At 32.1% G+C, this 24,547-nt stretch overlaps 1 protein-coding gene and 1 non-coding gene across 8 annotated transcripts in view; both read left to right on the top strand.

Moving 5' to 3' along the window:
- Positions 1–24,547, top strand: part of LOC111514188 (ras-GEF domain-containing family member 1B) — a 378,228-nt gene that overhangs the window by 238,965 nt on the left and 114,716 nt on the right. The gene's annotated exons all lie outside the window — the stretch shown is intronic.
- LOC141481157 (small nucleolar RNA snoR8a) lies at positions 3,071–3,157 on the top strand. Its single transcript, XR_012464771.1, has one exon. It is a non-coding gene; the product is annotated as a small nucleolar RNA snoR8a (small nucleolar RNA).

Raw genomic sequence — 24,547 nt, 5'->3', positions numbered from 1 at the left:
ATAACACATTATTTCTAGTAGATAGTAAATATATTATGTTTATTCAAGTAGCACTTTAATGTGAGATTTTCACTGGACAGTTTAAGCCGCAATACGAGGTTCGCTATACCATAGCTTTGTGTCAAACGTTTTCATAGATGTATACGCGGTTTTGTAAACCGTCTCACCTTTACCTTGAAATGTTTCTAGCAGTGGCGTACGGAAATTTTAATAAACAGATGAGCAAAAAAGTTAATATTATAATAATATGATGTACTCTAATTCCAAAATAGTAGGCAGTAAATTATTAGAAATGACTGAAGTTTTTGCCCTAATATGTCTCTTGCAGTGGCGTATGGAAATGATACTGAACAGATGAATAAATATGATGATAAAATAATTTCACCTCGTTCAGTTGTTTTTCTCAACAAGTTCTGTAATATTTGAGGTGTTATACTTGTAAATTCCGTAGCATTTTTTCTTCTAAGATTTCAAGAGTGCCTGGGGCTGTTGCATAGTAAACTCTTTCTCTAACATATCTCCAAATGAAGCGATCAAGAACAGTGAGATCCACTGAATGGCAGGCCACCATAATGGTTCAATGGTTGGAATATTATAATGCTATATTAACTAATGAAGAACTTCTCTAATATTATGAGTAAGAAAAAATGTTTGCCGTAAATCTGATGAAAATGAATAATTGCGCCAGAAAATAGAATAAAGTTAAAATTTGCTAAACTCTATGAATGTTACTCGCGTTACCCGTCTATAGCTACCGTCAGCAGATAAATGTTGATATTTAAATGCTTTTTCAGTATTTTTCTTTCAGATTCAAGACATTTGCAGTTCTTGACTAATTTTTATCAAAATTCGTTGTATCAGTCTCAGCCTCTTCATTTACTTACAGCTTTGAATCGCAACTAGATTTCTTTCTAGTTCTTATTTTTATTGAAGTTTTCCGGAATTTGGTCCTGTATACTTGTAATTTGAAAAATAATTGTAAAATAGCCATTATATTATTTATTATACTCTTTTTTACTCCTGAAAACCAAGAATTTCACGATCCTAAGAGGAAAATGATTAATCTCAACTTCGAATAATGTTCTAATGACATATTTTGAGCAGGTGGCCAACGATTTCAAGTCGATGCGTTTCCATGGTAAAAACTATAATATGAATAAAACATATCATAGATTCATCTCAAGAGTAGAGGGCCCTTTTTTTAAGCGTGAATCTTACGAATTAAAGAGCAACTTGCGTTGGTTTTTGTTATTTGTCGTGCTTAAAGATTTGACAGCACATGAGACATGTTTTTCTGTTTGAATTAAATTGATAAAATGAATAAAATCCAAGGCTTCCAGTCCACATTTTAAGATCCTTTGGCTTGCGTTTACATGAAATGAGTGAAAGAATTCTAGATTCATTCTAAAAGAGTATTTGTGTTACCTAATAATAATAATATTTATTTTCCCACAATATTATGAAATGTATATATGAATTATCATTATATAATGCAAGAGCCCTAAAACGGAGTACAGTCATTTAAAAATAAAGAGTTTTTTTGAATGATGCAACTAATTTTCCTTCATTTTCAGTATTTTGGTATTAACATATGTCACAAAAAAGATTTGAAGCTTTATAACTTCTATTTATATACGAACGCTTTCGAAAGCGCTCGCATATAATAAATAGAAGTTATGAAGCTTCAAATACCTTTTGTGACATATGTTAATATTGAAATAAGCAGTCAACATAAAAATAACATATACACACATACACTCACACTTATACACATATATGATATAACCAGCTATTGAAATATTCTTCCAACGAGTAGAAACATTTTTCAGTCAGGAATTGTTTGAGGGATCTACTGAATTTTTTTTTAATAATTGGCTTCTTTTATACTTTTAGGTGAATGACCCATAATTGTAGGTGCATTGTAGAGACCATATATTTTATGAATGGAATGTGGTAATTTTTTCTATAACCAAACTGGTCGAAGCTTCGAAAGGAACAGCTGGAAATCGAGAAGCCTTGCCAAAAGATGAATTTCCACTCCTGGCAAGACTCAAAAACAGACCAATATCTCTTTTAAGCATGTGAACATTCGGAAATACATTGAAAAATACCACATGTTTATCATCGTCTACGTCTATAGTACATAAATAAATATTTGAAACGCCGATCATTCATAATGATTGCTCCAACATAAAAATCATCAATAAAAAAAGCAATGTTTTATTCCAAATTTAAATGATATGTAAATGGACCTAGGAGTTATGTATTCAAATTCTTATATGTTAGGCATACTCTAGCTATTTTTCTTTCTAATTTGCAATAATACAATTCGTCCATACATATACTTATTATAAGAGTATGGTAGTAGAAAAAATATTTTGTTTTAGTTACCGAAAATCATTTTCTGATGATCGTCAACATAAGCAAACGTGAATTTATCTCGTTTAGTAAACTGTTCTGTCTCGCTTGCAGTCACTAGAAAATATACTAATAAATAATATTCTCTTCGTTCTACAACAGGTATATATTGTTTAGACATTAACCAGTAAAGATGGTTCTCTTCAGTTCAACTCTATTCAGTTGTATCGAATTCAGATAGTTAATCTGTTCTTTTTTTTTGAATTGTGTTAAACCGATATCAAAAAAGTCATATACTTAAACAATTTTACCACTGTGTAGTCTCAAGCCTACCAGAGCAACATTATCAATCGAACTCTGTTTTTCAACAACTGTTATTGCATCTGCGGACTGTTTGACCCAATTTAATATCCCACGAATACCATTGAATTATTATCCACTTTGTCTGATGGTTCACGATCCCGTTCTCTATGAATTCACTACTTGAGACATCTTCGAGTTAGATTTAACGATCGCCATCTTGGGAAAGTATCACTCGTCTGTTCAACCATTCATCATCAGCCACTCGACTACATTCTGAAGGCAGGCGGTCTCTCCTGTTAGTACTTTGAGTGGTTTCCTTATAGGGTTATATTACATTTCAAGGAACGATGCAGACATTTTTATGGCTTCTCTTCCTCGTATATCCGTTTATATCTAGGTTTTACTTATGAAGAATGCATTGAGTAATAAACTAGTTGCAAGAACTGAAAGAACTGAATAGAAGACTCCAATATATATACATAGAGTACGATCAATCTAATGGAATGAAGAAATGCACGGTTAACAAATGGAAACTGGTTCTATGCGACTGACTACGCTTATTATATATGGTCGTGTAGTAAAATTTGTTGAATAAATCACCGATCCAATTGTAATGATATATTCGAAATTGAAATAGTATATTCCGTACCAAGTAGGATAAGAAGCCTATTAACCATGAGCTAAAAATTGTAAGCACGAGGCGTTAGCGGAGTGCGATGATTCGCGAGTGGACGTAATTGGCTTTATCCTCGAGGTGCGTACTATACTTTTTCTACGACTGACCGTAGAAAGAAATGGTACAATATATTTGTTTGAGAATATGGGTTTGGATAATAACCTCATTCATTCAGTCAATCAGAACAAAATTAAATGATTTAAAAATGGATGACAATATTTCCTATAAATTACTTCATTAGGATTCATTTTTGTTATAATTATGTACATTTATAGTTACATTATTACAATTATTTAATGATATTCCGCCGTCGATGTGGGAGGAAGACGCTCTTTTTCCGTTTTGTTTCGAATTCGAAACAGTGGGATTACAAATGTTTTCAATACCATTTATGAGTACATTTGACTTTTCCAGCCACCATGGCGCTTTAATGCCATTAGGTCACCCCCTCCATCAACTAGGATGGTTGCAGATGATCTTCTGAAGCAGTGTTCAATATAGGTTTTTGGATTTTCCAAATGTAAAAATTTGGCAATAATTTAATAATAACTTATTATGTTCAACAACCTGACGAGTGCATTTCCCATTTTGATAATTAAAAAAAAAATGGTAGTTGTCACCATTTTTTGGTCTCAGGTTCGTGTACTTTTTACAAATATTATAAAAATTGACAGACACAATAAATGACCTTTCGGTTTTATTTTGTCCGGTACTCTGATGTATAGTTTTTGCCCCATATCTTTAATATGATCTATTTGCATATCTTTGAGTTTTTTTTTGGCATGCTCCACAAATAGCAATAATCATTGCAACCTAGAAATAAATTTAAATTGTTATATCATTTCATTTCACCACTACCCTCCGAGAAATATTACTAATATATAATTATATCATTCACGTAAAAAAACTTTCAGCTATGGGATGTGACCTCGGGTTATAGGTTATAGGAAAAAATATATGCATTATATACACGTGTTACCGCTGAGCTAGTCTGGCGATTACCGATGTGTTGTCTGAAAGTGATATGAGTACTAAACATAATTGATATTCACTTTGTGAGTGAATAAATGAATTTGAAGAGTTTTAAATAATATAATAATGTCAAATACAAATGCGAACAGGTATCTTTTGGTCAGTAACAGTCCATAGAATTAACGGAAGTAGGCTTTGCTTTAGAGGCGTCTGACAAATGAAATATGATTGGCTGTTGTCTGGTGAGGTTGAATAATTCAGTTTTAACCTTTATGTTGTGTCTTAGTATATCAAAAATTGTTGCAGAAATTTCATAAAAAATTAATAGAAGGAAAATGCGGAGTTCTGTTACCTTCGAAAAAAAATATTTGCCATTTCAATTAATGAATTGATTTATTTGTTACTGGTGAGCGTCGACGATTTCTTCGGTTTATAACCATCAGATTTGTATTTTAGAGAGGCTCGTAATTTGGAATATTTACTGATGTCTACATTTTTCTTTATATTCAGGGTACTTCTGAGCATTGAGTAAATTGCCCATAATTACGATGGATTCAAAGTTTTTGCTAAATGTTCGAAATAATCGAGAAGAACGTTTTCGGAAGACAAAGTTATGTTTTTCTTCTCTGTCCAACTCATGAAATTTTTGAAATTTGCTGGCAGCAAATTATTCATCGCAATATTTGCTTGCTCGGTAATATCTGGTGGGGTAGCACAAATTTCTTGATAGTTATCACTCATTTTGAATTTTTACGAGATACTGAATGACAGCTCATAATTGAAACAAATGGTTGTTGATACATGGATATAACTAGATTCATTACCAACCCACAAACTGTTGAACAATAAATTCACTGAAAATATAATTTTTATTTCGATTTTACAAATAATTTGGCTCTTTGACAATTCCGTTTGAAAAAAATCTGTTTTTCCGTCAATCAGCTGTCGCCCCCATACGAACGACAACTCTCAGAAGTTGAGAAACTTGTGCGAGCTAAGGACTAACGAGGTCTTACCTTTTAACGTGTGATTCCTAACACGGTTGAAGAATCATCCCAGCTTCGACCAGATATTTTTCTCGAGAGAATTTATCGAACCCACGGCCTTCCGATCGTGAGTGTATTCGTGAATGTATTCATGAGATCATATTTATCAGAGTTAGTGTTACAATATTTCATAATTTTCAATAATTTCTCACCGAAGTGGCCTTCATTAATTTAGAATACACCTGTATTATAAAAGAGCCATTACCTACCTGCAGTCAAATACGTAATGATTAGTTCAAGATGGAGGGAGTAGAAAAACAAAAATAATTATATATTATAAAAAAATATTTCAAATCATATGTGACGACAAAAGTAATCCATTCGGAGATAACTAGTTGAATCTAACAGAACAAATTGTGCAACATATTTCTACTGTTTGTCAAGTTATATTTCCTGAACTGTGACGGTTGAGGCATTTAAAAGTTCAAGTTCAAGTTTAACATTCTATAATGTGGTAAAATGTTTGGAAATACTTAGGAAAGTTCGGGGACATCCTAAAAGTCCCAGATCAATGACCAATGTGGAAGCGATCGAGTTATATGGTGTGGTAGCCCTCTATTCGCTATCTAAAAAGGTTTCCGATTTTACCGCTTTTGAAGATATAGGTACTGGAAAATCCTCCTCTAGATATTTCTTGAACAGTCCAGTACTTTCGAGACTATTCTAGAACACTCCACAATAGTCCAGAACATACCGAAGCATTCCGCAGTGTTGTGGAATGTACCTTCCTCATCTCATCAAATTTGATTATATTGTTTTATCACTTGCCCATAGTGAAAGTTAGAATACATTCGATAAATGAAAATATGTCAAATTTCAAACTGATTCAGTTTGCTGTGTTTTCGAAAATGTTGAGGAATAGACAACTTTCTGGAATTAGGTATAGTAAATATAGTAATTTATCAAGGGTTTTCCTTGATAAAATGACTATATTTAACATTTAACATATTTTAATAAACATGTTCATTAATATGTGATACGAAAAAGTCAAAATTGCAAGTTTTTTCGCTAAAGTATTCAGAAACAAGTGAATTGTGAATTTACGGTGTATGATTCCGTTTATTACGTTATCGAGAGCGAAAGCTAAAGCTATTCGGTAAATTGGAAAGTATGATCTCCTTACCACATCATAATCACATTAGCAATATTCTCTTGCAAAACGATTACAGTATTATTTACACACACCGAAGTTTTTGTCGAATGTTACTGAAATAATCTATTGGGAACTCATTTAAATCAATTTGATACTTTTAACAATGAAAATGTTATATTCTACTTACATTCTGACATCTGGTTTTTTTCACTCACCAGAAATTAAACAAACATTTTTGAAGCTCTAGTCATTAGTTATTATGTTATCCTTGTTGTTTAATATATAGTTTTATGAAAAGAATTTGATCTTCCTTTTAATTTAATTTATAATGGTAATAATTATGGGACTGCAAATTGCTGAGACATGATACCTATAGCTTTTTTTCAGTCACTATTGGATGTAGATTTTACTCATTTTAAGATCCAACAGATGCTAAAATTAAAAGAGCATACACAGGATACACATTTTTTTCGAGCTACTTAAGAAAATTCAGCTTTCTGTTGTACTTCATTAAGTGATATCTATATAAATTGTTTTAGATATACCGTGTGAGATTGGAAACGAGATATAATCAAATAGATTATAAACGCAATATAATAATAGGTTACTTGTATGTTTTGCTATTTGATTAAATACCAACAACACTGTTTTACATTAAAATGACTGGTTTACTGGTTTCATCTACACAAAAATGGAATTCCTTTAAATTTTACATCAAATTAGTACTCTGATTACTTGACATCACAAGTCTGCATCTCGGAATAATATCTTCGCAGCCACAGCAAAATTACACAACCTCAATTTTTTCGATATCCAGATTCAGAAAAAAGCATAATACCAACACTGTACGCAACGCAACAGTATAAGTAATACATGAAACACCTAGGCGATGAAGAATAAAACCCACAAAAATGTTCGTGTATATAACCACTTCAGATTTTCAGTATTTACACACCAAGGATTATTTGTCGCCCACAAGATTTTCCTAATAAATTCCATTCATGATCTCCAAGTGGTGGTGCTTATTCACCATATTTTCCTTCCATATTTAATGATTCAGTAATTAAAGCAAAGTGTAATAACTTAACGAGAAAAAGCTAAAATCGTAGTAAAAAACATTGAGGCACTAATGAATCTTTTTGGATTATTTTCTTTAGAAAAGTTGAAGCTTCAGTCTTTCTGTTGGATACTTCAGAAATATAGTAATGAATATTCAGATGCCATTTCAGAATCGGAGATATAATCGTAGCTACACCATTCTAGCGTGGCAAAAACAAACATAAACTTTCAGTTCAAATAGGAAAACTCGTAAGAAAACGTCTTCTTCAACGAATAGTTCCCTTCACCTGTTTCTAACATCAGAGACAAGCTTGTCAAAAGCGTTCGGTCGATAATGTACCGTTGGGATACCAAGACATTGCGTTCATTCTTCTCAGGCCATTGTCATATAGGTATACGAGATCGATCAAGAAGTTTAATGAATTCGCTGTAATGAATTGTTGATAGGCAACTTTCTTGTAGTGGAAAGAGTTTTTATCAGTGTTCACAAGCTATTTAGTGATGAAATAATCAATAATGAATAATACAACAAATAACAGATATATAATTTTTTTACCATTTTCCATATAGCCGTGTGAAGTTGGCAGCCACTTTTATACAGCCATTTCGATTCTAATAGGTAGGTAGAAATATTACCAGTGGCGCCGGTGAAAAAATAACATCTCATCTCAACACAGCTACTCGTTAATTGAATAGAACTGGCCGATACTTGATGAAAATCCATACTAAAACTCATTGAAACAGTTTATTGTATGATTTTTCACTATAAAGGGTTTCACAGCGAAACGTGTTTCGCTATACCTACAGTAGCTTTCTCAAGCGTAAGTTATTTTACGCGTATAGCGAAACACGTATCGCGGTTTTAGTAAAACCCTCTATAGTGAAAATCATACAATAAACTGTATTTAATGGGTTTTTCTTTATAGCTACTCGTATTTCTCTTACGAAAAATTAAAAATTTATATGGCACGTCAGAAAATATTCTTTCAGTACTCCTCATTACAATTTTAGAGATTTGAAAAAGTTTTGAAAAGGCGTCAATCTTCCCTAGAATAGTGAAAAGCGCTCATAAGTTCTTTTATAACAATAATATCAGCTTGAAACTTACAGGGTGTGTTGGGAGACACTTTACGAACATTTCATATCAATATCTTACATTTGCAAATGTAAATCAAATTAAGTAAGCAACAGTGATTTCGATGACAGTGCACCACATTTTCTTTCTGCTGTCATATTCGTTACTATTGATTAAATGTTTTGAGCTCCAAAATTAAAATGAAATAACACCTGCACGTTTTGTAGTTTGGTCAGGTGTACATATAAATATTACTAGAGTTTTTTCCCAACACCAAACCGTTATTTTAACACCTCAACACGTGTTTCGATCATCAATTGATCATCTTCAAGAGGTAGATCAGTTCCTTCAAGGTTCTGGGCGTTTGTTCAGAAATTGAATTGGTATGTTCATCAAAACATCAGATAACATCATGCTGATGAAAAAAATCCTCTCATGAGTTAGAAGCATATCTATCATTTCCAGTGGTGGAACTACTGACGTTCCGGAGAAGTCTCAGGAGAAAGCTAGAAGAAAGAAACACATCTCTTAATTTACGAAACATAATAGAAACTTGGTTTGGAGCTAAATGTTTTGTCAAAAAAATCCCTTGTAACGAGATGCTGAAGTAACGAGTGTTCAAAGTTGCATAATCCAATTGCCACTAAATAAATAAAAAAGAACTTTCACTTTGTTTTTTACTCGGAGATGTTTCTAACTCTCAAAATGATGGCTAGACAACACTTTTTCTCCTCAATGGTCACTGTCCTACCCGAATTGATCCACTGAAATCAAATATTGAAATATGATTGTGACTAAATATTGAAACTTCATAAATGCTCCTACAAAAATCCACAGGTTTGGTTTGATCTTATGATTCTCTGTATCTGTAGAGTAAGGGAGGATGAGTGCAGACCCACAGCACTTGGGCCACATGTGACTCATTGTACATTCTCCCGAGGAGTTGTCCTCCTAGGTCATCGACCATACTGTCTTTTCCAGGAAGGTGGACAGGTCACTAGGAGACATCTCCTTTATATTAGCAGGTGTAGGCCAAGAATCACCGAACACACATTCTCTTTGGCAAACTTGAGGTGTCTTATTACCTTGCCTTATAACCTGATTCACATAACTTCACGAAAACTAGACAACAATCCTTCAATTCAAAGTCTACCTTGAATGTCCACAATTTATATATGACATTTAAAAATGTCAATATTTCAATCGAAACCTATTGGTATGATAAGACAGTTTCAATACGAATCGAAAATTGTTTCGAATATTAGTAATTTCATAGAAACCGAAATGAATACGCGACGTACCTACAGTCAATATAGTCTAGCCTGAGGACTCGTGGTTTTATCATGCTCGTTGCTGTCATGGTTTTGCCAAATTACAAAGTATTCGTTAAAAAATGGAAATTTTTCAATAAGATATCGAGGTCTTGCACTACTTTCGATAAAAAATACCTTTGCAATGAAGCAGCATTAATATGTTGTATCGTTATATAGCTATGCTATGGGGTGGTAGCTTTGCACTCTCGAGTACAAATTATAGAAATAACCACTTTCCATTCTGATGAGGAAAATGAAATTTAAATTATAGTTTGAATTTTTTTGAGAAATAAATTGTCTTGAAGATACTTGTCAGATACTACGTCACTGTTTTACAAATATTTGTGAGTGTTATCGAAATTCGCCGACTTTGATGTCGAATCGCAATGTTTTATGAATGAGTAAATATTTACTAGAAAGGTCATTTACATCAAATCATCTTTAGACTGGACTATTATTATGAAATGTCTTTCAATCGGATAGTAAAAACAAAAGTATAATTGGATATTGAATATGGCTTCAAGAAGTTTTCTCAATTGTCTATAAATACCTCAAAATCAAAATAGTTGAGGACAGTTCTTGAGCATTTTCGCGAACTGCCAACTATCCATCGAGAAATCCAAGCATACTAAATGTCTTCACTTGAACTTTTTGTAAGGACAAAACACAAGCACTATAGAAAATCCCTACGGCGCTCTAAAAGCGATGCCTGTGCGAAAGTAGAGATTCACGTTGGATTTGAATCGCTGGAGATTAAAATTATATGGAAAAACGTTCTCAGAAAGTTTATTCCACATGAACGCAGTTCTCCAAATGGGATCTTAAACAGTAAAGTTTGAGGTGGACTGAGTTGAACCTCAAAACAATGACAAGGCACACTCCGTCGCGTATTTCTGATATATACCGCTCTTGGTGGAATCGAATATGCAGAGTCACTTGAACCCCTCTCGTGAAAGTATCTATTAAAGAAAGACAAATCTCCAACCTTTCTTCGATTTTCCGCAGTGTAGCAAGAGCCATCCACCTGATTGGCGGATGGCTCTTGTTACCTTTTGCTTATTTTTTGGAGAAAGTCGATGCTTGGGTTTTCGTGGCATTGAAATGAACCTGGTTAATTTCACCCCAATTAGAAATCACCTCTAGATCCTCATTAGGATTCCTGCTGCCGGTAAAGATGTGCATGCACAGCTGACATCTAGGAATCCAAATGTAATGTTGAGGCTAGGGTGTTGCCGTCAGCAAAGCAATATATTGGATTATTGGTTTTTTCCAATAAGTCGTTGATATACAATAAAAAGAGGGTTGTAGACAATATGGATCCTTGGGGAACACCAGCGTTGATGGTAAAATTTTTCGAGAGGTATCCATTGAGGGCTACTTGCAGGGAACGTTTTTTCAGGAAGCTGATGGAGAGTCATACACAAAAATGATCCGACAAGCCATTGCATCGCAGTTTGGCAAGTAGACCCTCATACCACACACGGTTAAAGGTCCTAGAAATATCAATTGCAACAGTTCTTCACTCTCCATATTTCTCGATTGCGTTATTCCAAATGTGGGTGACATAGGTACGATAGAAGGTCGCCTGTTCATTTTTGTTTCCGAAAGCTATGTTGATGATCGCTCAAGATGTTGAAGCCTTCCAAATATTCAAGGAAATGGTGGTTCACGGCTTTCTTTGTGATTTTTGATATGACTGATGACAAAGCGACTGGTATATAGTTATTTGGAGAATTTTTCTTGCCTTTGTAGAAATAGGCACAATCATTTCTATAAAGATGAATGAGTGAAAGCTTGGCCCTTTAGTAAATTTGAAGTTGAACGAGAATCCATGGTTAATCTGAATAACGGGAGGTTTCTGATTAGCGCACACTAATTACAATCTTCCTGAAAATATAAACTTGTATACTTCTTCAGACTTTGTTCGTTTTGTCTTCTATAAAACGAGCTTCATCCTGATTACACCGCACTCTTTGTTAGAAGTCGAGAGAACAGATTGCACGGCTTTGTGGTAAAAATCCTTCATAAATGATTAGTTTCGCGAAGGTTTCTCTCACATGAGAAATTATTATCCCAGTAGGTATTAGAAAACTTAGACATCTAGTAAGTTCACTAATAGGTCCAGAATAGTATTCAAAAACTTTCCCACTGAAAACGAACGCGGCATTATTGATACAATTAGTTATTTGTTCAATTGCAAATTATTTGTTCTTTGCTGTTTTTTGGGTATTTAATTTTTCATAAGTTGAAAAATGAACGAAGCTCAATCAAGAGACTCTCTGATAAAGTATAATGAATGGCAAACCGAAAAGTTCACCCCAAAAGTTACTGCTTAGTTACCTTGTATTCACAAATTTTTCCTACAAATATAATAGAATTAATGATTGGAAAAATAAAATTTTAATATACAGCTTTATCAAAACGCCTAAAATTTCGGAAAATATTTCCTCTCAAAACAGGTATATTTTCTTTGACATGAGTTAAAAGACGCGTGTTTTGATCGAAAGTGGTTGTTACCACTGATTGTTTTGGGTTTTGAGAACAACAAGGCATTACTTTCTGAATCGTTGGCCGTTTTGAAATTTTGCTTTTCCAATAATTTATTTTATTCATAGATAATTTGAATACAAGTTACTAACTAATTGTACTCGTCATTGGTTTAATTGCGGGCAGTAACTTTTTGTAGTAAACGTTTCTGTTTGCATATTACTATACTTTAACAAAGTCTTTATCGAATAAAATGTGTTTCGCACATTTCTGCCACTAGTCTATTTTTCCATTTCTTCTATAGTCTATTTACTTTTTCAAGATTGTTCTCTATTCTGTTTTCTCGATTTTTCTATGTCCGATACTCTGTCAATCTGTCTTCATCTATTCTTTGTACATCATCAATCTACATCTTTTTCTTTCAATATTATACTTTTGTTCAAGACGTCATTGGTAACTAATTTTTGTATTTCTTCTTAGTCGTGGTTTTCATTACTCGTTATTATTTCTGTTTTTTCCTTAAAAATATTTATTTTTCGTCTTCGTGGTTTATGCTTATTTCACTCTTTCTCATCCTGCAACTTGTACTTTTGTTGTTCTCACTTCTTTATATATCGTCTTTATGATTTCTATAACTTATTTTCTACTTCCATTTCTTATATAGGTTGTTGCCTTTTTCCAATTATTTCCCTTTTCATTCTTTCCAGAAAGTAAAAACGATCACTTTTCGTCTTTTTTCCTAATACTGCTTTCTAACTATTTTTCCAAGTTTTTTCTCTTTCCACTGTCGTTCTCAACTGGTCTATAGCAATTCGTTTTTATAAATACTTGCTATTTTTGTGCTTGAAATTTCCTTAAATATATCTAACAGTTACCCTTTCACCTTTCTACCACCCATTTAGTTGTCTGAGAGATAAGCTCAAGGATTGAAAGCCGATCTTTCTTTACTAATACTAATAAATCAAACATTCTCAAAAAGTTACTTGTTTTGTTCGTTATACTTGATAGAAGATTCTCAAGCAATTACTTGCAACTCAAACACAAAATAATATTTTTCTGGCATTTATGGATTTTCACTCCCATAGAATGAAATACCTTTCAAAGTTTATTAAATAATGGGAACACGTTATTAATTTTGAAATCCCAATAATGCAATGAATATGTTCTGTACCTTCGAAAGTAACCCTTAAAAAATGTACAAAATAGTGTACCTATGAAAATCCATGATGAATTAATTCAATAACATTTTAGTTGTGAGATTTCCACTAAACATTTTACAAAATAGCAACACCCATTGTCCTTGTATCAGTTTTTTTGAAATTAATTGGGATCATTTTGTTTGAACTGATTTAATCACATATTAGTAACTCTTATCGAAATACCAGTATGTTTTCATGAATTTCAGAAGCACGTCCTCGAGTCTTGGCATTTCTATACAATATATATATATATATATATATATATATATATATATATATAAAAAATAAATAGATAAGTACTCTTTGATCATTCCCATATTGATTTCAATTTAAGAGCCACCGGTATACAGCTGTTTCAGCCTATTGGGCATCGTCAGTACCGGGCAGGCGGTGGTTCTTAAATTGAAATCAATATGGGAATGATCAAAGAGTATTTATCTATTTATTTTTTGATTTTCATGGAATTATTTTCCAGCAGCTTGACTGCATTAACCTTTCTAGATTTCATATATATATATATATATATATATATATATATATATATATATATATATATATATATATATATATATATATATATATATATATGTATTGATTGCCTTAAATTAGTGCAGTCAAGTTTTTCAACTCTTATTGAAATCATGTCTGAATGATAGGAAGCCATGTGTCGAGTATGAAGAAATCTTATAAATTTGTATTCCGTTCAGGTGTACCCCAAGGGTCAAATCTGGGACTTTTCCTATTATTTATTAACGATATATGCAATTGTATCAATTCAAAATCACTGTTTGCTGATGATATGAAAGTCTATAGAGAAGTCACAGAACTTTCAAATTGTGGTACCAAATTGATCCAGCAATCAGAATGGTAGTTACCGCTTGATACTGAAAAATGTAATCGTGAATGGGCCATTACAACCATTGAACTTATATAAGGATTAAGGAATCATTCACAACTGACATTTACGTAAAATTAGTTAGCTTGAGAAAATGAATAGAAATAGCAGATATAATCTTCGCTTAGAAATTAATCAACAATCGTCTCAATATTACTATTGTCTCTCCTAAATTTCAACTTACCACATTTTACCACCTAGTGATCCGCTTGGTAGTGACGACATCACATCATTATTTCATCAATTCATAGAAGTGATAATAGTATACCGCATTTTTCCAAAGCAATACATGAAGTTAAGAAACAGTTATGTATACACCCTATTACAAATTAATATGTATCAAAACTGATGACGTTTGCAAACTGTATATATATATATATATATATATATATATATATATATATATATATATATATATATATATATATATATATATATATATATATATATATGATAGAACTTACCTATACTTGATGAACATACATTACACGTATTCAAAAAACAATGCTATTATATCGCTATTGTATGCTATTGTATCTCATACTAAGGTGTGTTTTTGTATACGAATAAACCGTATGTATATAAACTACTCAGAGTTGCCGCCATACAATTATTGTTCTATTATGACATGAATTTGGATTATTTCGATGAGTTTTCAGATACATTCAAAAAAAATTTTCAGCCAGAAATGATAACTCCAATCGAAACAATGTATAGAACATTTTTTTAACTATATCCATAAATATATAAATCAATTTTGAGTACTTAATTTTGCAATTAATATCTGCACAAGCTCCAAAAACACTAGTGGGCAGTTAAATTAAAATTTTGACATGACCCTGTTATTATTATACAAAATGAAAGCAAACGCTAACGAAATATCTGTTAACTACGTATTTATCTACGAGTACTACCTACATTCAAAAATAGGTCATTGAATCATAACTAACCCTCCTCGGTCTATTTATATGTATCCAATGCCGCTTCAACATGTGCAATTTTATGAATTTCATTAGCTTTACAGCCCAAAAAAGTTGAAATCCTTCATCAGAACAATAAAATAAGTTTTTATCGATCCGGAATGACATTTTAATCACCGTGATGTCTGCGAGCTAATTTCATCAGCACTCTGGTATACGTTTACGTTTATGCTTTGTTTTTATAAGTTGTCAGTAGTTGATGCCTGACGATTAGCACTCACCTACATATGTTGTTCAGACAAAGATTTGTTCAGAGCATTGCACAACACGTGAAATCTTGTGATTATTGCTTTCTACGCTCGCCTCAGTCGTAGTTTATTTGCAATTCCCTCGACAATTCCATGGGGCCGCTAAAGAAAAGTTTCGATTAATCTGTCATTTTTGAAACATTGAACCAGATGACGAAAGCATGATTCCAATCAGTATCTGAAATAGTTTTCTAAAACTTCATACAATTCTTGTGATAGGGCAACTCTGTATCGTACACATATTTGAGATGCTTATTTTTTCATTTTCTCATAATATGTCAAAACTCAACCAGGTTGAACCTTATTAGGAACTCTGAAATGAAGACTTTTAGATTTCCGATAATCTCCTAATTGAAATACTTATTGGCGCAGTCGGTAGGATCAGTGTAATAACCTGAAATAAAGGAGTATTTGAATTACATGCCAAATAAAACATAAAAGTGATCGCAAATGGAATTGTCTTTATTTCAGCGTTCCTTATCAGGTTCATCGTAGGTATGTTCTCACATGTTATGCATGATACAAGTGGATTTATCACAGGTTATCACATAACCAAACAATATTTAAATTGAAAGGGTATATTTTTAGAAGAGATTAATTTTTTTAGTAGTAGTAGTTTGTTCAATTTTTCTGTAAATTTTTCAATTCCTAAGTAGATTAACTATTCTGATGAACATTCAAAACGCAATACACGTTTAATAACTGATAAATGACGATGACGACTCCTCTTATGACGACGCCAGCTATAGAATAGATAGAAATCTCAAACCATTGCAAACAAAGCCCAAATAATGTAACCCTTTGAACAGTCCAGATATGAATCACCCAAATATCGCTTTCTTTGTTACAATTACGAACATCAAAGCTGATATGCTTGTTAAAAAAGCCAGATCTCAACCAAACAAATACCTTCCGGCGCTTTTGTCGGACCTCGTTGAATAAATGTAGACCCACTAAATGTGCAAGTAATTTGATGGCAATGAATCTAACCACTGGACCATGCTTCCTGCTAGATTCACTCGTTATGACTATCCCATGCTAGCCGCCATCGACCTGTTTGTTGGTACACAATGTTATCTATTTTGCTTGTTTATTTACGTGAGGTGTGGCATGACATAATTGATTATTTAAATATTTCTATGTCTAGAATAAATTACTGTCTTCTTTTGTAATAGAAATACTAACGAACGCAAGAAACAGTGATGAGGTTAATGAAAATAGTGATTTGAAAAAAACGAAAAAGTTATTGTTTCAATCTTCGATTTTTGTTGTAGTTTTTTGACGATACAGTGTGTCTGGGAACACCACAAGGAGGAGTACTCGGTCCCTTATTGTTCCTTTTATATGTCGATGACCTGCCAGAAATTATCATTATTGTGGTATCGTAAGACTTTCATGAAATGGAAACTAAAACAAGTAGGGTTATAAATGTCTTTGAAAAATAGTGTGAAAACAACCATTCGAATAATAATAGAGATAAATCTTATTAACATTTACTAGCTAACAGGAGTAGCTAAGTAGCAGCAGCATTAGCTCAGCATTCTGAGCTCAGCTTGAATATAGGTATATGAGGTCAATTAACAGAAATCAATAGAATATTTGTAACTCAAAACCGATTCAAGCGGTTGATATTCGATATTCAGTATGAAACATCTTGTAGAGAAATTCAGTAAAAATCACATTCTCAGGAAAACAAAAATATATCTCTATAAGGCAATAACTTACGTAACTGCAAATTTTCACACATTCACTAAAAATAAAAATATCCATCCATGGTATACCAGAAACAGAAATATATTCATTTAGACAAATTTAACTATTTCATATTCAACAAATTGCCACTTTATTCAGGTTCACAGTACCTCAGTATGATCCCAGATTTATTAAAGAATGAAATATTCATACAAAATTCAAACAAAAACTCGACGATTATCTTGTTGCTAGTTTTTTTCATACTTTTTCGGAATTTATATCTTAATTGAGAAAAGTGTGTCGTGTCAGTATACCACTTTATCTTCAAATGATCAATAAATTTATGACTATGACTAACTATTTTGGTAATAATCAGTACTACTTCTGGTTCTCTAAGGGAAATGTGGCTCAAATTTGTGTTTGATCCAAAAATAAAAAGTCCACTGGAAATTCTTCAAATTGAAACAATTGATATCAGATATCCGGTTGAGAAAGAGTCAAAAAGTGGACAAGGAAAAAAATTAAATTTGATCATCTCCAAATTATAATTCTTGAATTGGCTAATGATTCAATAAATAAATGCGAAAATGTGTATAACAGTAAAGTCAATGTGATAAATAATGAAATCATTAAATTATGTTTTAATTACTTAGTTGGTTGTTCAAACATTCATAAGAAACCTATGAACATCCATACAACTACAATAGGAAATAAAAAATCACTATGATCGACAAAACATGATATTCAGCTCTCCACTCGACACCGCCTTAGCCAATCAGGAGAGTCCTCCTAACCATTCGCCCTCTGTAAATATCAATAACATAGAACATATACAGTATAGAATATCATTACTCATTAACGAGTCTATAAAAGAGGATGAGTTCGAATGAATTGCTGCCAACCACCGTTGAAAATTCCCATCGTAGTTGTGAGCGAAACGTTCGGAGCTCATCTCTCCATTGGACCACTGCTACCTAGCCTGAATAACCAGTCATATTTTTATCTACTTATTTCTTCATTTCATACACTATTCTACAGGGTGAACCCAATTACAGAATAAAGAGAAACAGTGGCATTTACAAATATGAACTTACATAATATAATTTGTGAATCTATATGAAAAAAATAAAAACAGATCTGGTAGTTAGCTAAGAAATGTCTTTTGATTTGTATAATCTGACAGTTGAATATATCTAGAACATGACTAACAGAACTAGAGGTATCGCACATCGCATATTTGTACGCGGAGTGTTGAGATAAAATGTGACACTATTGCTAGATGCCTGTCTAGGAAAAATGTAACAATTGAGAGCAGGTAATGATATTGTTTATGACCTTGAATAAAAAAAGAAATGAATCATATTTACGCCTTACCTCGAGGTAATTTCAATGTTGAAGTTTTTTTGAAGTCTTTTGTATTTTTAACTAAGAATCCATACATGCGATAATCAGCTGTCAGAGTAGTGTCAATATGTTTATTGAAAGATAGGAATGATTGAAAAGGAACACCTAGATCAGTGAATGTGTCAGGACGCTCCAGAACTTGATTGTTTATGACGTAGTTGAATTATTTAATCCGAGGTTTAATCTGGTATAATCAATACAGTGATGAAGTTTCCAGGATTATATTCCAGACATAATCTAAGTCAAACTGTAATAGATTTGGGATGGATAGATAAAAAGAGTATTTTTTTCCTACGGACTAGTGGATCATTTAGATATTAAAAGACAAACGAGGAAATGAAAATACATCTGAACTAGTGTTTTTTGAGCATTGTAAAGGTTGTATTTTTATTTCAGATTACGGTTTCTATTTTTTATAAATAAGAATATTTCAAGTTTTATTTTTGTAAAATAGGTAGAGCTACATTCTTTTCTTTTAATAAGTATAATTATGAAAATGTGTGAAACTATTGAAAAACATTTAAAAAATTTATTTCAAGAATGTTTTTTGTATCTTGAAATTTCAATCATAAAAGAGTCGATCGGAGTCACGATTAAAAAGAAAAAAATCCGGGTAGTCGAATTAAACCTGAAGTACCACACGTTTCGTCTGCTACTGTGGCAGACATCATAAGTGGAATTTACGTTGACTGCGAGGACGAAAGGTTGTATATCTCACAGTAAACGCACATACCAATGATGATGTCTGCCGCAGATTCCATTCGATCACGGCCTAACAGCCCGAATTTTGAACTCTTTAATTTAGTTGTTTTAAATCATCGCAACCGTAAAATAATCAGGCCTCTTTAGACTTAGTCTATTACGTAGATCATAATTTTCATTTAGAAGTATCTAAAGAAAGGGCAAGTGAGAATCATACAAAAAAACTACTGACGAAAAAAGACCCGGCCAAGTTAAAAAAAGTAAGCGAACCCGTGGATGTTGACATTATAAAAATTTTCGATCCTTCGAATAGTGAAAAGGTCCACCTAGAACACAGTCTACTCACTCACTACAAATAAATAATTTCATTCATAAAACGGTAATCGTACTGTAGTATTTTCTTGCACTCTATTCATTCCTAAGTAAATAAAACATAATCTTTCGTGAGCCAGTGTAGTATCATTATGATTCATCAGAATCCTATCAGTTTACTCATTGTGAATAATTGAATGTGTTTCACAGCTTCTATATCAAAAGTAAATATTATCGTTCCAAAATAAATCAAGAGTAAATGATGGTCAGACGATAAAAATATTTCATGCATTATTATCGCACCACTCAGAGGAGTGATAAAGTAATAAACATATCAGGTTGGAAGATTAAATGACTATCCGCCGTTGTTTTGTGTTGAGCTATTTAATCACTTTATATTAATGTTAAATGCAATCAAAAGTAAATCAAGACTCAGTGACAATCAGGCAAAATCGTTAATTAGCATTGAAAAAGACTAATATTTTATGGATTTTGGGAATGATTTATCGGAAAGAGGTGTTTGTTGTGATTTTCCAAAAAATTTATCAAAAACACCTTTCCCATACCAGAACGAAAGTACTGTCTTTTGACGCTTATTTTACTTACTATCATCAGAAGATCAGTTTTAGTCTTAGTTTGGTATAAAATAGTTCACTTTGTTGGTATAGTTCAAATGAACAAATATAGTACAAGCTACCTTCCAACAGCTCCCCTTTAATAATATAGTTATGGAGCTAACTAATTTCGTTATTCAATAATCATTTCTGATTATAATAATAATAACTATAATCCCATATAATTACAAAATTTGATTTTTTTTACGCCTGATGCTTTGTTTCAAATTTCCCCAAATCAACTCGATGGGATTGAAAACACAAAAATAGGGGGGAACTCTCAGTATAGTGTGTCCATACTTTTCAGCAATACTCTCAAGGGCATACACTTTTTCATATGTTTTTGTCTGTAAAACTTCAAGTAGTTGGTTTTTGGTATAGTAATCTTCAAAATGCAAATTGTTATCCATTAAAAACTTTGTATTTCCTCGAAATTATTCGGTACTTTGATGAGCTGTCGCGAATGATAGGAAGAGTTGTCAACAACTATTACTCTATTCGCATCCAAATTTGGGATCAATGTGTTTTCAAACCATTCCTCGAAAATATTAGCCTCCATGTTCTTATGATAGTCAACATTGCAGTCCTCAAGTTTTTTCAACATACTTTCAAAGAATTCGGAACCCATCCTTTACTTCTTCGGCAATGCACAATGATTAGTCGCGATCCTTTGTTTGCAGGCATGTTAGGCGTACACATTCTCGAACCATCAGTCAACCCTTTCTTAACTGTGTCGTGAGAGTCATTCCAAGTTTCGTCCAAATAAAAAATTTGCCGTTATTCTTGTCAACTGTATCTGTTACACAACTGTATCTGTTACACAATTCCACTATTATTCTGCTTTCCATAACTGCTTGACGTTTGTTTATTATTTTAAGTCTGAATCCTAGTTTCTTTATTCAATTGTGAAGAGTTTTGTCACATCGGCTTAAGTTATGGCCGAAAATATTCAATTTATTCCTTATGATTTCAGTTGTATGAATCTCATTGGTTTTGTAACAGTCGTATATTGTTTTTTTCAATGATATTATTAGATGAACATCTGAAGGTTTTGGTAATCCTGTATCTCATCGCGTCTGCGTTCATAAGGTTTGTTTTTGACTATTTTACGTACATTTGAAAAAGGAATTTCAGTCAAACCAAACTTGAGACGTAGATTCTCATAAACATTGAAACATACTCTCTGTGTTTCAATATTCAAACGCCTCTAAATCTTATTCACTGGTAGGTATCTCTTTTTCACATTGTTTACTATCGCTATTGGAATCACTACACTGGAAAAAGTCTGCGTTGTTATCACACTTGTTATTACTATCAGTGCTTATCCGAGGACGCCACATTTTAAACAGATAACAAAAAATTTAAGTAATTACAATTGCACCAATATCGAATTCCAGTACTCAAATCGCGATTAGTTCCTGAACTGAACACGACGGCTTTAACCATCATCGCATTCTCCGATTTCTATTCGTCACCGTAACATTATTTCCACGTGGACTAGTTCGCTGCCAGTTCATTTTTATGTATTTATTTTGGCCTTTGAGTGTGCCGACAACTTCAAGAGTACACAATATCGTTTACTTCGGCATAAGATCATGGTTTGAAATTGTTCATTTTGCAGGTGAGCTCATTTTTCGAAACGACTTTTCTCAAATTAGTTCAATTGTTATATACCGCTGTAATATAAGATATGGGTAGGTATTCTGTAAACTTTAGACGATCATTTATGAAACTTTCCCTAGTTACTCTGATTACTTATAGATCATTTTTGTATAAGTTCCTATTATATTTCTGTAAATGAATATTGCCTATTAACATTCCATGCTCCAACATTCCAAATTTGAAGCAGTATGCATTTCAAGTTCCTTTCAAAGTTATGAAACATTTCAAAAAATGACAATCGTCCACATCGAAAGTTGGCGAATTTTTCAAAGAAATAATCACTTTTTTTTATTGAATTATTCATTTAAGTAGGACAATCCTAATTTACAAAAAATAAAATAGTTAACTTACCTATTTTACAATAAATATAACTTATAATAAATGTAAGTATAAAGATATATAATAAATTTGAGTATCAATATACATATACACACATATATTCACAATATATACATAAACATATATAAAGTTAAATACAGTATAAAATAATGATGGAATATTTTTTTAATTATAATACAAAATCAAATTATGTTTGAATTCTTCTATACTTCTTGACTCTTTAACATATTGTGGTAAACTATTGTATTGAATGAATCCTTTAAAAAATAAACTTTTTACATTATATGAGGTACTCTGCCTGTTTACATATAAATGATTCTGGCCTCTAGTATTGTATTTGTGGATTTGGTTTACAGTTATAATAAACTTACCGATGTACGTTGGAGTCAGTTCATGTATCATTTTATAGATATAGATCATAGTTAAGTAAGTCAGTCTTCGCTCCACAGTAAATAACTGTAAAGTTTCCAGCATCAATGATATAGGAGTTGACCTAAAATACTATTCTCATTACTCGATTTTGTAGCTTTTGTAATTGGGATATTTTATTCAGATCAAAGCAGTATAGTAATGTAGGGCAATATTCAAAATGAGGTTGAATAATAGTCTTATACACAGTTATTCTGGAATTCAGACTTAAGTTTTGGGATACTCTAAAAAAGAAATACAGTTTTTTCAATTTTTTTTTGATGTATTCAAAATGGCTACTGAATACTAAATGATTATCCAACATAAATCCCAGATATTTAAATTCCTTTACAATTTCAATTTTTTCATTGTTTATTTCTATATTAATGTTACTACTATTCATTTGTTTATATTTTTAAGGTGTAGTAATTATCATTGCCTTACTTTTACCCACATTTAACTTCAATTTATTTATTTTCAAATATTTATTCATATTTTTCAGTACATCATTTATTTTGATCACTGCTCTATCGATATTCCCATCACTTACTGATATCAGAGTATCATCTGCGAAAATATGAATGTAGTCACATACAACATATTTTTCCATATCATTAATATACATTAAAAACAATAGAGGGCCCAAACTCATAATATAAACAACTAAAGACAAGGCATTTTGTTGGCATTTGAATCACGTGTATATAATTGCTTCAATTGTTTGAACGTATATAGATTAATCCCTTCATGTCTAATAAGGGATTTTTTACTGAGAAAGTTGAATGAATTAATTTGGTGCCACATAATGCATGGGCGCAATATTTGAAATCTTCGTTAGATATTTTTTTTGGTTATCGACGAGCTCGCTTTCTTCTTTTGATCAGATCCCATAAATTGTGTAATGCAATCACATCAGGTGAGCAATAGTGAGCATACACGCCAGTCCAGAACAGCCACCTTGTGTCTATCGTTATAAAAATATACATTACAGAAGATTTACATTGGTAAATAATTAAAATACAATATAAATTCAAGAACATAAACACAAAAGTAACTAACAAATGAAATATACTTGGTCAGAATATGACATAAAAACGTTAAAAATGCTATTTAAAATTACCTATCAGTGAAAAACTCATGTTAGCTATAGTACAGGTTGTTTTATAGTAGTTCGTTTACAATATAATAGGCATGTGATTATATGTTTTTCCCCTATTATGAATAATAGAAATATTTACTAGAAAGGAAGTAGGTCTAGGTAATTCAATTTTGTTAAAGCTGCGGGGGGTATAAAAGGAAGGGGCTGTTTTGTTAACCGTTTTGTTGATGAAAATGGAAATTACGGTATGAATTTTGAAGGATATGGTAGGAAATCGGAGTAATTACAATTTCTTGGTTGATTATGCAACTAAGTAACTTCAATAATCAAATTTGGACTGTATCAAATGTTGATATGTATTGATTGTATAGGTATGTGACTCCATTGAATACAACCATATTATAGTTTTGTCCACACCGAACGGATGGATATAAAGTTTATACATAAAAACGACTCCTTAAAAACATTTTAGCCTAATTTTTTTTTCTTAATGAATAAAAATAAATTCATCCCAGATTAATTCACATCAAACAAATTTCCGAATAATGTTTTACGTTATGTGTCTCCATCATCTAGATTCAAAACACCCTGTGGTAAAAAACAGCTTCTGG

Source organism: Leptinotarsa decemlineata, unplaced genomic scaffold (assembly GCF_025532065.1).
Source record: "Leptinotarsa decemlineata unplaced genomic scaffold, Ldec_3_MD MMD2_tig00000035_RagTag_RagTag, whole genome shotgun sequence".
NCBI classification, from domain to species: domain Eukaryota; kingdom Metazoa; phylum Arthropoda; class Insecta; order Coleoptera; family Chrysomelidae; genus Leptinotarsa; species Leptinotarsa decemlineata.
Note: the sequence above shows the minus strand (reverse complement) of the source record. Positions and strands in the feature narration are given on the sequence as shown.